Source organism: Peromyscus californicus, unplaced genomic scaffold (assembly GCF_007827085.1).
Source record: "Peromyscus californicus insignis strain IS unplaced genomic scaffold, ASM782708v3 Scaffold_23__1_contigs__length_62951481, whole genome shotgun sequence".
Classification (NCBI taxonomy): Eukaryota; Metazoa; Chordata; class Mammalia; order Rodentia; family Cricetidae; genus Peromyscus; species Peromyscus californicus.
The window spans coordinates 16,580,758-16,594,831 of NW_026294534.1; positions in this window are offsets into that span (position 1 = coordinate 16,580,758).

Sequence of the window (14,074 nt, forward strand, 5' to 3'; positions counted from 1 at the left end):
AAGGGGCTATTTACAGAGACGTTGGCAGGATGCAAAGAGTTTACAAGAGATGGTGGGCATCAAGGGACCTGCAAATATGGAAAGTCATTACCACTTTCAGGCTCGAAGGAGAAACGGAGAGGGAACTGTATGCCTGGAGCCAGTGAGAGATACAGCCAAGGAAAATTCCATTTCTGCAGCTCCCTCCCACGTGGCAGTCAGACTGAAACAGGCCAGAAAAGGGGGCTGTTGTAACCCAGTCTGCAGTGGTCACCTCCTGGATTCTAGAGCAGTACAGGGCTGAGTGAGAAAGGAGCAGAGGGTATGCAGCAGATGGATTATGTGCAAAGCCTGAGGTTTCCTGCAGTCATTGAAGGAGTGAGGAAACAGCATGGGAAAAGGACAGAGTTAAGCCTAGGAGTGCTCCTTTATTTAGAGTTTGTGAGCCAGACTGGAAGTGTCTGTCAGAAAGGGAGATTTACAAGACAGATGATCAGTAAGAAGGTTGGGACCCTGGAAGCTGAGGGAAGAGCATTCACACCAAGATTATCCTGTGTTGAACATTGCCATTCTGGCCAGTCAGATGCATACCAATGGTTACAATGGGCAGTGTCTTAGTTAAGGTTTCCATTGCTGTGAAGAGACACCAGGAACATGGCCAACCAACTCTTATAAAGAAAAACATTTCATTGTGGTAGTTCACTTCCAGTTCAGAGGTTCAGTCCATTATCATCATGGTAGGACATGGTGGCATGCAGGCAGACATGCTAGAAACAGCTGAGAGTCCTGTATCTTGGAGGCAACAGAAAGTGGTCTGGGACACTTGGTATGGTTTGAGCATATATGAGACCTCAAAGCCCACCCCCAGAATGACACACTTCCTCCAACAAGGCCACACCCACTCCAACAAAGCCACACCTCCTAAGAGTGCCATTCCCTTTGGAGGCCATTTTTTTTTTCAAACCACTACAAGCAGCTTGGTGTCTGGTATCCCAACAAGAGCTGTGTGAATGGAGTAGTGGGAACAAGCACCCAGTGGAACAGCTCCATGGGAGAACAGGAAGGCTGGGGGAAAGACCTCAGAGAGCCAGACACAAATCTTTTTAGATTTGCTCCAAGAGAGCAAACAATGGGGCAGAATGTGGTGGTGGGGTAGAGGTGGGAGAGCTGTTCTTTGAGACAGGAAGCTAGGAGCATGCTCCTTCTAAGATTGAGTAAAAGGCAGCAGGAAAGAAGTGATTCAGGAGAAAGAGGGGTAATTCCTAGAGTGGTGTCTTGTGGAGTGTTCATGCTTCTTCTGTGGGACGGAGCTGTAAACTACCATCCTTGAGGGGCCATTTAAAGAATGAGTGAGAGACGATGAAAATATGTAACACCTTCCAACAATGTTAGACAGTCTTCGCAGCTGTGTCGTGCCTGGGGTTTCCTGCATCTGGGATCTGCCTAAAGGCAGTGACTGTACATCCTTGGCATCTGCCCTGCACCAGGCACAGGAGTTCATGGACCTCGTCGACTTGAACATCACAAAAGCCACAGCCTTATCGCCAAGTTCCCAGTGAGAGAAGTTGCATGGCGGATTTCAGGAAGATTAAGGAACTGTTATAGGCCACAGCTTCATGAGACAGAAGCTGGTCACAAGTCCCTAGTGTTTGTGACAAAGTTCCATGCTCTGTCTCCCTGTCCACCCTGACCATCCTCTGGCTTCCCCATGTCATCTTTCATGTCCCTCACTCTCTCTGGCTTCTTAGCTCTTCTTGTCTTAAAACTCTCTCTTCACCATGGACACTTTTCTTGAACTAAGGCTCAGTTCTGGTAACACTGTTCCTTTACTGCAACTAATTCCCCATGCAAGGAGTGCTGTTCCTTTCAAATGAGTCTGTCTTGCAAAGATTGAGCCCCATCCTCTTCCCATAATCCATCTGTGATGATGGATTGTCATGTGTGACAAGTGATGGAAAAAAAAGAACAGGGCCTTCCAAAAGCCACGGCGTCTAGCTGTGAACGGCGGTGCCCATACTCCTGAAAGATCATTCTGTCTCTCCATGCTATTTGTTTAGACAACTACTTATTCTTCAATTCAAGTTCTCAAAAATTTATGACCTCACCATCTTGGCAGGTCATAACTGAACTGCCTGGTTCCCTGGCTTATAGCAGATAAATGTTGTTGTCTGCTCCATTCTTAATGTTCCCAGCTCTCTAGCTCTTTTTTCATGTTCTTGTTGGTCCTCTTCCCCTTTTGTCCCTCCCCCGCCTCTGTCTTTGTCGGTCTTTCTGTCTCTACGCCCACCCCCCCCCCACACACACACAGAGCTCTTCTGCAAAGGGAATTCTTTCACTCAACTCTGCCTTCTTCCCGCCCAAGGTAGTTGGAGCATGCGTGGTTCTGATTTGGAGGATGGAGTGACCTGCCACTGTTGCTAATAGGTCGGATCAATATCATGAAATGTGCCACATCCTTCTTCATTTTCTCATCATGCAGCAGTCGATAGCCTTGCCATGCTGTAAACCTTCCTCAAAAAGGTTCAACACTTTTCATTTCCTGGGCTGAATCTTCTCACACTAAGATACGTGAAACAGAAAAATAAGCAGCCGACCCTAAATCCACCCAGTCTAAGTGGCTTCCACTCTTTGCTCTTCTGTGATGAGCGTGATATACCATGTTCACAGATGTGCCCAGACCAATCCTGTGTGTAAATGTGTGGAGGGTATGTGTGTGTGTGTGTGTGTGTGTGTGTGTGTGTGAGAGAGAGAGAGAGAGAGAGAGAGAGAGAGAGAGAGAGAGAGAGAATCCCCAAAGTGGGCAGAACAATAGCATCTACTTCACTCCCAGGGAAGTACACTAACTTGAGGCAGAGCAATGTGGAGAGAGGTTTATTCTTCCCAGTGAATTAATGCTAGATGGAAATATCCTCGGCTGTAATATCTTAGATAGCAGATTATTGATGAAGTGAATAGTATCACCTTGGTTAATGAAAAACAAAACAAACAAACACTACCCCACCCCGGATTAATGACACTCTGGACCCAAAATCTTTACAGGAGAATACGCCAGATTCAGGCTGAATAAATGCATCTATATGTGTTGTGATTCAAAGGCATGGAAAGTTCCCTTGATGCCTGATGGAAATTCTCCCTGCCCTGGGTCTGCCACAGTACGTGGGACTCCAGCATCATTGTCTTTCCTACATCTTGGTATTAAAGGCAAAAGTAAAAGGTGTGTATGTATTAGGAAGGAAGAGCAAGGTAAATAAATTCATCCCTATAACAAACATAGGGTCCCTGACTTCTAAAGCTTCAAGTTTATGACTTTCTAGTCTTTTGATATAAAAGGGATATGCATTCAATAGAAACTATATTTCAGAGTTTGAATTTTCATCTTTTCCCTCACAGTGTTGTACAGCAAAACCGGGCCTGGCAGGGAATGGCATGTCTGGGTCACTCCGGCATCGTGAGGACAGACACCCACTGGCTGTGTGTTTGTTGTGTTGGTGTGATTGTTGCTAACCCGTACTGATCGGCAGGCTCGATGCAGTAAACACACTTCTGACTCACAGAATTTTCAACTTACCGTATGTTTACCAGGACATAATCTAATCATGAATCAAGGAGCATATGTTTATCAAATTAAAGTTAGGCCTCGAGAATTCTAGGGGAATCGGGACCAGCAAGACACAAGAACAGCATTTCACAGATGTTGTCTTCCACACAGCCAGCACCTGCGACTATGTTACACTCTGTGGCAGAAATCACTTTGAAAATCTCATTATGAACTTTGAGATACAGAAATTGTCCTGGATTGTTTAGGTAGTCACAATGAAAGCCAACATCTCTTAAAAAGCAGAGGGAGGATAAAGCGTAGAATCAGAGAGTGGGGATGAAGCCAGGAATAAGCCACATCCCATGAGAAGGGGTCCACACACCCTCACTGGCTGAAGATGGAGGAGCAGAACACGAACCGAGAATGTGTGCTTTCTAGAAGCAAGAAGAGGCGAAGGAAACAGGTTCCTTCCAAAAGAAGTCAGCAATGTGCTGGTGTACTGACCCTAGAGCAGTGGTTCTCAACCTTCCTTACACTGCAGCCCTTTGACACAGTTCCTCATGTTGTGGTGAGCCCCCCACCATAAAATTATTTTTGTTGATACCTTGTAACTGTAATATTGCAACTGTTGTGAATTGTGATGTAAATATCCATGCTTTCTGATGGTCTCAGACAATCCCTATGAAAAATGATTTGCCCTCTCAAAGGGGGTCACAACCCACAGGTCGAGAACCACTGCCCTAGAGCACTGTGGCTAATGCTGGACTTCTATTGAACTGTCTGGCAATAAATCTGGGAGGTTTTATTCATATCTTTGCTTTGTTTGGAGACAAGGTTTCACTATAATGCTGCCCGTAAAGCCTCTCCCATTCTGCTGAGCACTGGATTACGATCATGTGCCATCATGCCTGGAACTAAAGTCACATTTGACAAGACACTAAGTTTGTCCGCATTTGTTACAGAGCCGCTATTCTGAAGTTCAAGGTTCAAAAGACAAGAAGACAACCTGAAGTCCACCAGGGAACCTGAGAAGAGCGGTGTAAGCAAAGCTAGCCAAACCCAGGAAAGGCAAGAGACAGCCATAGGGAAACCTCAGGAGATGACTGAGAGATGAGGTTGAGGCCTCACAGACAAGGCCAGCAATGGGCTTGAGGCTTCTGGTACCGCTGGATGGGAAGGGCATCTGTGTGAAGCTGGGCTCTGTAAGGGTGCTGGAGGAGGCAAGATCTAAGAAAAATAAGTACCAAAGGGTTTCTCAGAGCTTCCTGAGTTGAGGGAGGCTGAGGACCCCAATGGTGTGCCTCGTTGCCCAAGGCTTCTCTACCAAAAGCATGATTCTAGTTCACATTCAGTTTTCATTGGTTTGCATTCAGTCCAGATTCACAGCAGACACATTAGACAGAGACCAGGACGGAATGTTTCTCAGCCCAGTAGGAACCTCAGCTTCTGGGGTCAAGGAATTTTGTGATAAATGAAGCAAGGCTTGTCACATGTCACAAAAATTGTGAGGAAGATCTTGGGGTACCCAGTCAGACAGCTTTCCAGAACTTTGCAACTCAGCTGCTATAGTAGGAAAACATTAAGTTTCAAAAGCACGTTGCATGGCTTTTGGTTATTGCTGCCTAAACATGCCCCCTTGTCCTTTCCAGTAAGGGGTGACATTGCCCCGTAGTTTCTGGCGGGAGTTTTACTGCAGTTTTCCTTGGATCTCAAACACTGTCTACAGTGAGCACTTGGTTGCAGATGGGAGACAATGATGAACCTAACTCTGCTGGTCTGTCTAGAAAGTGTTTTCCCCACACCCACTGAACAGGAATGGGGGTTACAGGGTGTGCTTTTCAGTGTGTTTACCTCCTCATGCTTTGTAAATGTGGTGTTCATAGAGTGGATGTTTGCAGCACTCCCGGTCTACAAGTCTTCAATTACCCATTTTTTCCCAACGGTGTGTGCTCACTTCCTGCCTGTTGAATTCAGCAGTTCTCATAGTCTCTCGTGCCACTTCCATTTGCTATGGTGATCTGAATTAGTACACTTGGTTACCCTGTGGTTGTTTTGAACTCCGTGGGCCACCCACACGCCAGCCAGCTTGCCTTGGGTGAGCAAAGTGCTTCTCTGCTTCTGGAGAATACACTGTGACACATGCTGACACGATGCAGAGGATATTCCATGGGTTTGTTTCCTTTGAGCAGTGTGAATGCAATTGGCAATGTTCTGTGGTTGTCAAGCAGCTTTACGCTAAAGAGAAATCTTCTGAGGAAGAAAAAGTCAATCAGCGGCACAAGCTTCATTGTTCCTTTTTATTGAGGAAGTTCTACTGCCTGGCAAACCTTCAGCAAGTACAACCTTGGTCATTCACCAGCTGTGGATGTCAAGGCAAACCCTTCCACTAACAAAAAGTGAACGACTTGCTGAAGGCACAGAGAACCATTAACATTTTAGAAATAAAGCATTTTTAATTAAGATATGTGCCTTGGCTTTTTTAGACAGAATGCAATTTCTCACTTAAGATACAATATACAGCCTAGAAATAACTTTTACATGCATTGAGAAACCAAAACACTGCGTGACTCAATTATATCTCTGAGGTAGCCTATATATGAGGGGCAGGATGTGGTATATCTTACATAATGACAAGGGACTCATAACCCAGGAAAGAGAAACTTCTCTCTCATCCTCCCGCTTAAATTTGCCAGAAGCACAAGGCATCTGAACCATCAGCATAGGGACATGATTTCTCAGGGGAGTTTCCTGGACCATTCCCAAGGCATGTCCCTCTCTCCTATCCCTGTCACTTCAGGAACAGCATGATGTAATATGAAGCAGTGTTATAAGTAGAACAAACCACAAATTAAACAAAGGGCATGCACCATAAATAGAAACTGATAATCTCTAGTTAATCCTGGCTGTGAAGCTCATTCATCATCTGTCTCCATGGTTGAGGTCTGGGATCTACTTGCTTCAAGTTGGCAGATTTCCAGTTCTCAACTCCCCAAGAGTGCTCAAACTCTCGCCTCCATCCTGTGACTATGATACCAGCCACCAGGATGTTTAGGTACCTAGTGATCCAAAAATGTTATACTTGGACAGAAAATCCTCTCTGACGTTATTCTGGGGAGGCTAATCTATGGATCACAGAATGCTGGCCCAATGCCTAGGTCTGGCCTGTGGGCCTCTATAGTTCTGGCTTGCACCTTACCAACTTCAGCTGCTCTCATGCTCTGAATGTGTAGCCCAAGACTTCCTGCTTGGTAAGGAGGGCTTGAATTCTCAAAGGAGAATGTTCAGACACTCAGAAGTCTGGAGAATTCAGTATGTTTGGGCAAGGTGCTTAAATGTAGTTTATTACACCGGTTCAGATAGTTTAACATAAAAATATAGAAAGAAGTAGAGGGAGGAAAGGAGAAAGGGGTTTATTTTGATATCTAGGAGGGTGACTCTTAATTGTCAACTTAACTGGACTCAGAAACACCATGAGCTCACACCTCTGGGTGTGCAGAGGATGTTTCCAGAAAGATTTAACCAAAGAGAGAATACTGACTCTGAATCCCATGGATGGGCTTTCTCAATTGATGGTCCTGGGGTCCTGGGCTGAAAAGAACAGGCAAGTGAGATGAGTTCCAACATTCTCCTTCTTTCCTGACCATGACCAGCTGTTCCCACTCCCATGGCCATGCCTTCCCTACTGCATGACTGGAACCCCTCAAACTGTAACACAAAATAAACCCCTCCTATCAGTCACATATGAAAAACAAACAATACAACTTCTAAAACAGAAGCAAGCGATAACATATAAGAAGGCCTATGGCTAGCAGAGAATCTCAGTGGGTAGATCTCAGTCTGACATCCCTCCTCAGGCCAAGGGCAAGCCGTGCATATGCTGTGAATGTTTATCCAGCAAAAGCAGCTCTTTGTTTTAAGAACACACAGGTTTGTGTGATTGTGATCTCCCCCGTAGAGGACAGCTGTGCAGAATGTCAACTGGCTGAAGAACATCCTTCCTCCATGCACACAGCAGTCTGTCCTTCTCTTCTGTCTAACTGGAACCTCTGGCTTCAGAAAACCCCAGATATCATTATCACATATGCCTTTGCAGCCTGTAGGGAACTGATGGGTAAATGAACCACTGCAGGGAAAGTCATGGAAAATAGACATTGATCTGGACATGAAGGTGAAGTGTGTGAAATTGTTTATAAATTGTGTGGATAATTGGAGGCACTGACGTGGGACACTCTGGTCTCCATCCTCCTCTCTTGTTCTGGGCACAACTTTAATTAACTTTCGGAAAGGAAGCAACATGCCCTCTCTGCCAGCAGTGCTGGAGTCCCATCTAGTCTTGAACACATGTGACATGTCAGCTCTCTTGACTCTACTCCCCATATCTGCAAACAAAGGCACAGTATTTCTTCCAGATATTATAGAAAGAACTAAACTAGGTAACCCCATGACACCTAGGATAGGGACTTCCATTCACTGGCTTTTCATTTGATGATGCTTTGCTTCCTAAGACTTCAACCTAGAATCTTTTTTTTTTTTTTTTTTTTTTGCTTTTTCGAGACAGGAGGCAGAGCCAGGCGGATCTCTGTGAGTTCGAGGTCAACCTAGAATCTTAAGTTTTGTGTTTCATGCTCGATAAACTAACCATGGTATCATTCCCATTGGGCCCATCCTTTCTCCTTAACTCTTCATCCATGTCAAGGCATCTGGGATGGAGATCTTAGATCTCCCCCTTTTCCTGGTCTGAGATCTCCTCCCTAGCCTCTCCCACCTGCCTCAGCCAGCAGCTTTGCCTGTAAAGATGACACCAAGAAGCTCTCAGACACTTTGCTCTCAGTTCACAGGACAACAGCACACTCATACTGTGAGGTCAGATGGGGTAGGAGGGTGAGACTCTGGGTGTTCATCCCCTGCCCCTTCCTGTGGTGATATATTGTGTACCCCAATAAAGCTTGTCTGAAGATCAGAGGACAGAACCAGCCACTAGATTAGACATAGAGGTCAGGCAGTGGTGGCACACACCCTTAATCCTATCACTGGGGAGGCAGAGATCCATCTGGATCTCTGTGAGTTCAAGGCCACACTGGAAACAGAGACAGGCAGTGGTGGCACACATCTTTAATCCCAGTACTGGGAAGTACACATGCCTTTAATCCCAGGAAGTGATGGCAGGGTAGAGAGAGGTATATAAGGTGTGAGGAAACAGGAACTAAGGCAGTTCAGCTGAGATCCTTTCGGGTGAAGACTCAGAGGATTTCAATCAGAGGATTTGTGGAATTGGTGAGGTAATAGGTGGTGGCTTAACTGGTCCTCAAGGCAAGCTTATTAGGGTATACAATATATCACCACACCTTCCGAGTTCACCTTGCATTGACTGGGTACCTCATCTGAAGAAAGATCAATGAGGTTCTACTCTATAGGACTTGCTTTACTGATTCTGAGAATCATTTCCTCCCCTTAGTCCTGTCCATCCAGCCCCATATTCATGTATATTTCCTCATGGTTACCCTCTCCTTGCCAATATCATTGTCATTATAATCTGTCAAAGGGTTAATAAATAAAAACGTAACAGAAGAAAAAATAAATAGAAAGGAAGCAAGAAAGATGCTGCTAAAAATTGTTCTGACTAGATGAGCATCTTCTTTCTAGTAATTTTGATTCAAGCCTAACATCTGTTTTGATCCTCAATTCTCAAGAGACCCACTCCCTCATGGCTAGCTTTCATAGTACCAGAGGTGCTATGTGGGCTGTCATTGGAGAAGTTACCAACAGTCTTACCCAACTGTAAACTCTGCCAGATACAATGTAACAGACCTAGCAAGATATGCCCATTTGTACAATAGTGACTGAATGTCTTGAGAGTCACCAACAGCTAGCTATGTGATTGGATTTAAGGCTTGCTCAATGGGCAGGAACTCATGCCTCACACCCAGCCAAGAGCCCATGGCTCATGGCTCAAGAGGTCATAGACCCTAGGAGAAACCTACTATTACAATTTTGCTAGATTTGTTTAGTGTCCAATTGCCTTTTAAATACATAATTTTTATACCCATAGATTACTGCAGTTCCCAATGGTTATCAGAGCAACCTCTTCCTACTGTGGACAGGGGTTGATACTGAGAACCACAATTAGTCAAGGACAGAGAATACATGACTATGGAATGTTCATTCCCAAATGAGACATCTATATCTTCACACCTTCAAGACTCAGAGGACATCAAGGAAGAAGGACCAGAAAGATTTTTAAGAGCCAGAAGACCAAGAGGACTGCTGATAATTAGTATCTTCTGGACATGACAGAGCCATTGCACCCATGAATTCATAATAACTATGGCTCTTGCACAAGACCCAAACCAGATCAAACAGTCAACATTCCCGCATGGATGAGCGGAAGGTCAGCAAGCCCCACTCGTAAATACAGGCTGTCAACAGTTGCTAGAGGAGAGAGGGTCAGTTTTCTTCAGGGCTCTGGCCCATGGTAGGTTTCCCATGTCACAGCAGGCAGCCCTATACCCATTAGCATATCAGCAGCACTCATTGGAGTCAGTGAGTTAGAGATGACAAAAAGAAAAGGACATGAAGTTGGGAGGGGGATGAGAGGTGAGGACCTGCCAGGAGTTGGAGGAAGGCAGGGAGGGCTGGGCATGATCATACATGTTATATTTATGCATGAACATTCTAAAAGGATTTTTTAAAAGAACTAGAGGTCATCTTAATTCTTCTTTTTTTGTACCTTTGGTGCCCACCAGTTAGCCTGCTCTTCTGGATGCTTGCCCCGATGTTTCTGGAAATGGGGATTTCTTCTCAACTCCGGTGTTTGGCTGACTAGATGGTCCTTCAATGACTACTTGTTTGTATTTTCTGACAGCTTTTCCTGACTGTGCCCCCTCTCGATTGGTCCTCTAGGTTCCATCGTATTAGAGGGAGTTCCTTCCCCAGGTTTCCAGTGTTTAAAGGGCAATCTCTAAACGTCCCAGAATGGTTAACAGGACACTTCAGAGCATGGCACCTGGCCTGCTTACCAACTCTTTCTTCAGCAGGTCTTCTGTTCCCAGATGTCACCATTAGGCCAGGTGTGACCTTTGCAGTCCATCTGTGGAGTGAGCATCGGCAAACTCGTGAGACTGTCAGCACGAGGAGCGGTGCTTCTGGCTCCTCTGTGTTGCTTGCCATCTGCCCTGAGATGAGACCTGCTGAGATGGGAGGCATCCGACTGCTCAATCAGCTCCTTCCCTGGTGAGTGTACCATTGTGTCAGCCTAGAGTCTGGAGAGAAATGTGCTTTGTTGTTGAAGGTCCTTTCAAAAATCGGGCTAGTGCTGGGGATGTGGCGCAGTTGGTAAAGTGCCTAGCTTGCTAATTCCTTCAGCTCCTGAGAGGTGAAGAGACCATCTGACTTCAATATTTGGAAACAATCTCTGGTGGATTTAGAAAGAAGTACTGCCATTCTCCTAAGGAATTTCCAGGAGTGTATTGACTCCCAAGGTGACTCATAGAAAGGCAGCTCTTGATGGTAGCACCTTCCTCACACCAAGATGCTCAGTTCTTACAGGACAAAGCCCATACATTCTCTGGAACACAGCAAAAGGCAAGCAGGTACTCCTTGCTTCCACCCCAACAGTCCTCGCACACACTGAGTGCTGTCATGGCATCGTTCACTCACACTGCTAAGCAGCATGTTGCTCTCCTTCCTGTGTGCTCCTTCAGTGTAAACATTGATGGATCTCCTTGTCCGCTATTCACTTGGCTCTTCCTCCTCGACACCTGGCGCTCTTCTGTTAGGACTCCAACCACAGACCACACAACCTCCCTGGAATGAGATTCATAACACATCTGCAGTCCTGAGACCATTTCCTCACCAGGTCAGGCTTCCCCATGCTGAGAAAGACATGGCTACATCTATGAGATACCCTCCTGCCCCAGGGGAGGGTTGTGTTATGAGTTTACACCCATTTAGTCTCCTGGTGAGCCTGGTTTGGCAGCTCCTCACTTTCACAGGTTTTCTCCTTTGCAGCAAGCTCAGTCAGTAGCACTGAACAGCTCTATCCAGCTGCAGAGATGGGGTATGCTTAGAACACCACATCTTTGCTATAGCATCAGAGTCTCCATGGGTTTAATCAGATAGGTTTAATGAAGGGAGCCTGCACTGGTACAGCATAGTTAATGGACTTATAGGGGGCCCCAGAATGACCTCGATGACACTGTATAGACATTACTATACCTAAGTAGAAGGGACAAGAGGAGGAAACATTCTCGGAACTCAGCAAGAACTGTGACGATGGATCTGGTGGTCAGTTCTGCCTTCCTACAGACAGGAGTGCGCTCTGACAGGGGAGCCCATTTGCTTTTCCTAGGTGGGGACGTAATTCCAGGAAGTGTGGGTTTGGGGAATGTCTTGGACCCTCTTCCTCAGTGCTAGTGGAGAAAGGGATGAAGCAGAGCTGTGGACAGACAAGCAGTGACATCTTAGTACTTGAGAGTTACGGGATAGGATGCCTATGGGTTCTCCCTGAGAACCATGAGTAGGGCGAGCCTGGGCCGACACTGAATCTGAGCAGATGATTTGAGTATAAGAATTGGGATAAGGGCCTGAGGAAGTAGAAAACAGAGCAAAGCTCAGTTGTAGTGCTCTGAGTCACTTGCTCTTTGGGCCTGAGGAACAGCGTGGGGGAGGACACACCAGCTAGAGTCGGAAGCAGACAAGGCACCCGTGCTGTGGCCTATGCAAGGTTTCCTAACACAAAGGGATGGGTGACAACCTTATCTAGGCATCTGGGGATGGAGGAACATATTTACTTTTCCCAGATGGGGACACCGTTTCAGAACTTCTCCCAAAACATTGTTTTGGTTTTTGTTTGTTTGTTTGTTTGTTTCAAATAGAGAGAAAAATTGTTTAATCTCTAACCAGATTCTAAGGCACGACTATGAAAAGAACCGGTGTACAGCACGTCTTTGCAGCCTGAGAGGTGCTTTTGAATCTTGATTGTAGGAGGGGGCCTCAAAGATAAGCTGGTATAGAATTCTCCAGGTGTGCCAATGGTGCTCAACACTTCAATTCTTGGCTAGTCAAACACTAGGCAGACAGACACATTGGAAATTTCTTCATAAACCATGTTTCCCATGAAAGCTGAAGACTTTATCCTTTATCAGGTGAGGCTGGGTGGCTCTTTACCACTGGATTTCACCAGCAGGTCTTTAGCGTGAATCCATTGCCCCCAGGACTCTCAAACTCTGTCATTGTCCTGGGAACAAAAGTGAGTCAGGAACATTGACTCACACAAACCAAATGAAAATCATAGCTCATCGGGAGAGGAGCACCATTAGAACGCAAGGGAAAGTCTTTCTAGCCAATGAAAAGACCTCCCTTGTCTCCGGCTGAGAACAGTTTCTTCTCGGAGAGGTCACAATGACAGCTCTAAGCTAGGTAGTAAGTACAGTATGGATCAGATCGAAGGGAAGTGGGGAATCGGGAGGATTCATCCTGGTCCTGGTGTGATGTGATGAATCATTCCCCACCCTGGTGTGGTATGATGAATCATTCCCCCGCCCTTGGGACGGACACCTTCCCGGTAATTAAATTAAGGCTGTCTTGCAGATTCAGTGTCTCCAGGCTTGGGCTTGGGCAGTGCTAAAAAAAGACAATGCCAGCCAGGTTTTGTCCTATTGAGCCGATCTTTTGTGACTCGGCTCCTTTGTTTATGCTTCCAGGACAGGCTGCTTCTAAACAGTAAGCATTCCGGCCCCGTCTGTCTGAGACCCAGGTCACCTTGTGCAGAATCGGAAGACGGTCCAAACTGTTTGCACATTACTCCTCTCATCGCCAAACACTACTAGCTGAACACTAGGGACCACATTTTATTTTTCTTCTTTCCAACTATTTCAGGGAAATCTCTCTCACCCTCTTTTACCCCATGGATAACTGTGTGTGTGTGTACAAAGAGGTGCCCTTTAGATAAGTGTGTGTGTGTGTGTGTGTGTGTGTGTGTGTGTGACCTATAATTTAATTGGGGTACAAGGCATTAATTTCAACCTAATAGAGGAAAACGATACCCTAGTTTGAAAGAGGCTTCATTTACAGAAACTTGTTAAATGAGCCTGTAAAAACCATCTTCCTAATGGGTTGCAAACAGTAAGACCACAGCAGACACACAAGCGTAAATAAATTCTTGCCGTACCTTCCTGGATTGCTGTGAAGAGCAGTGATACTCGGAAGTCATCTTACGCCTACATCTGTGTCAGCACACCTGATGGCCAGCTCCTTCCGCTGCGCCGACCCAGGCACTATCTTTAAAGAGATGGCACTGAGCCACATGGACCATGGCCCAAGAAGGGCAACTCGATCTTGTAGGCAGTTTGCTCTTCCTGGGGTTTGTATACTGGAGTCACTGGACAACTGCCTTCCCAGACAATATCTGAAAAAGAAAGAAGGAAGACTATACAGCTAGGGGAAATACTGGCCTGGGATGGAATTTCAAAGGAGATCTAAGAGTGCCCTCTAAACTACTCCAGAACTGTGTGGTTCTTAAAGGCTAGGGGATGCATTAACCATCAAATACTCTCCCAG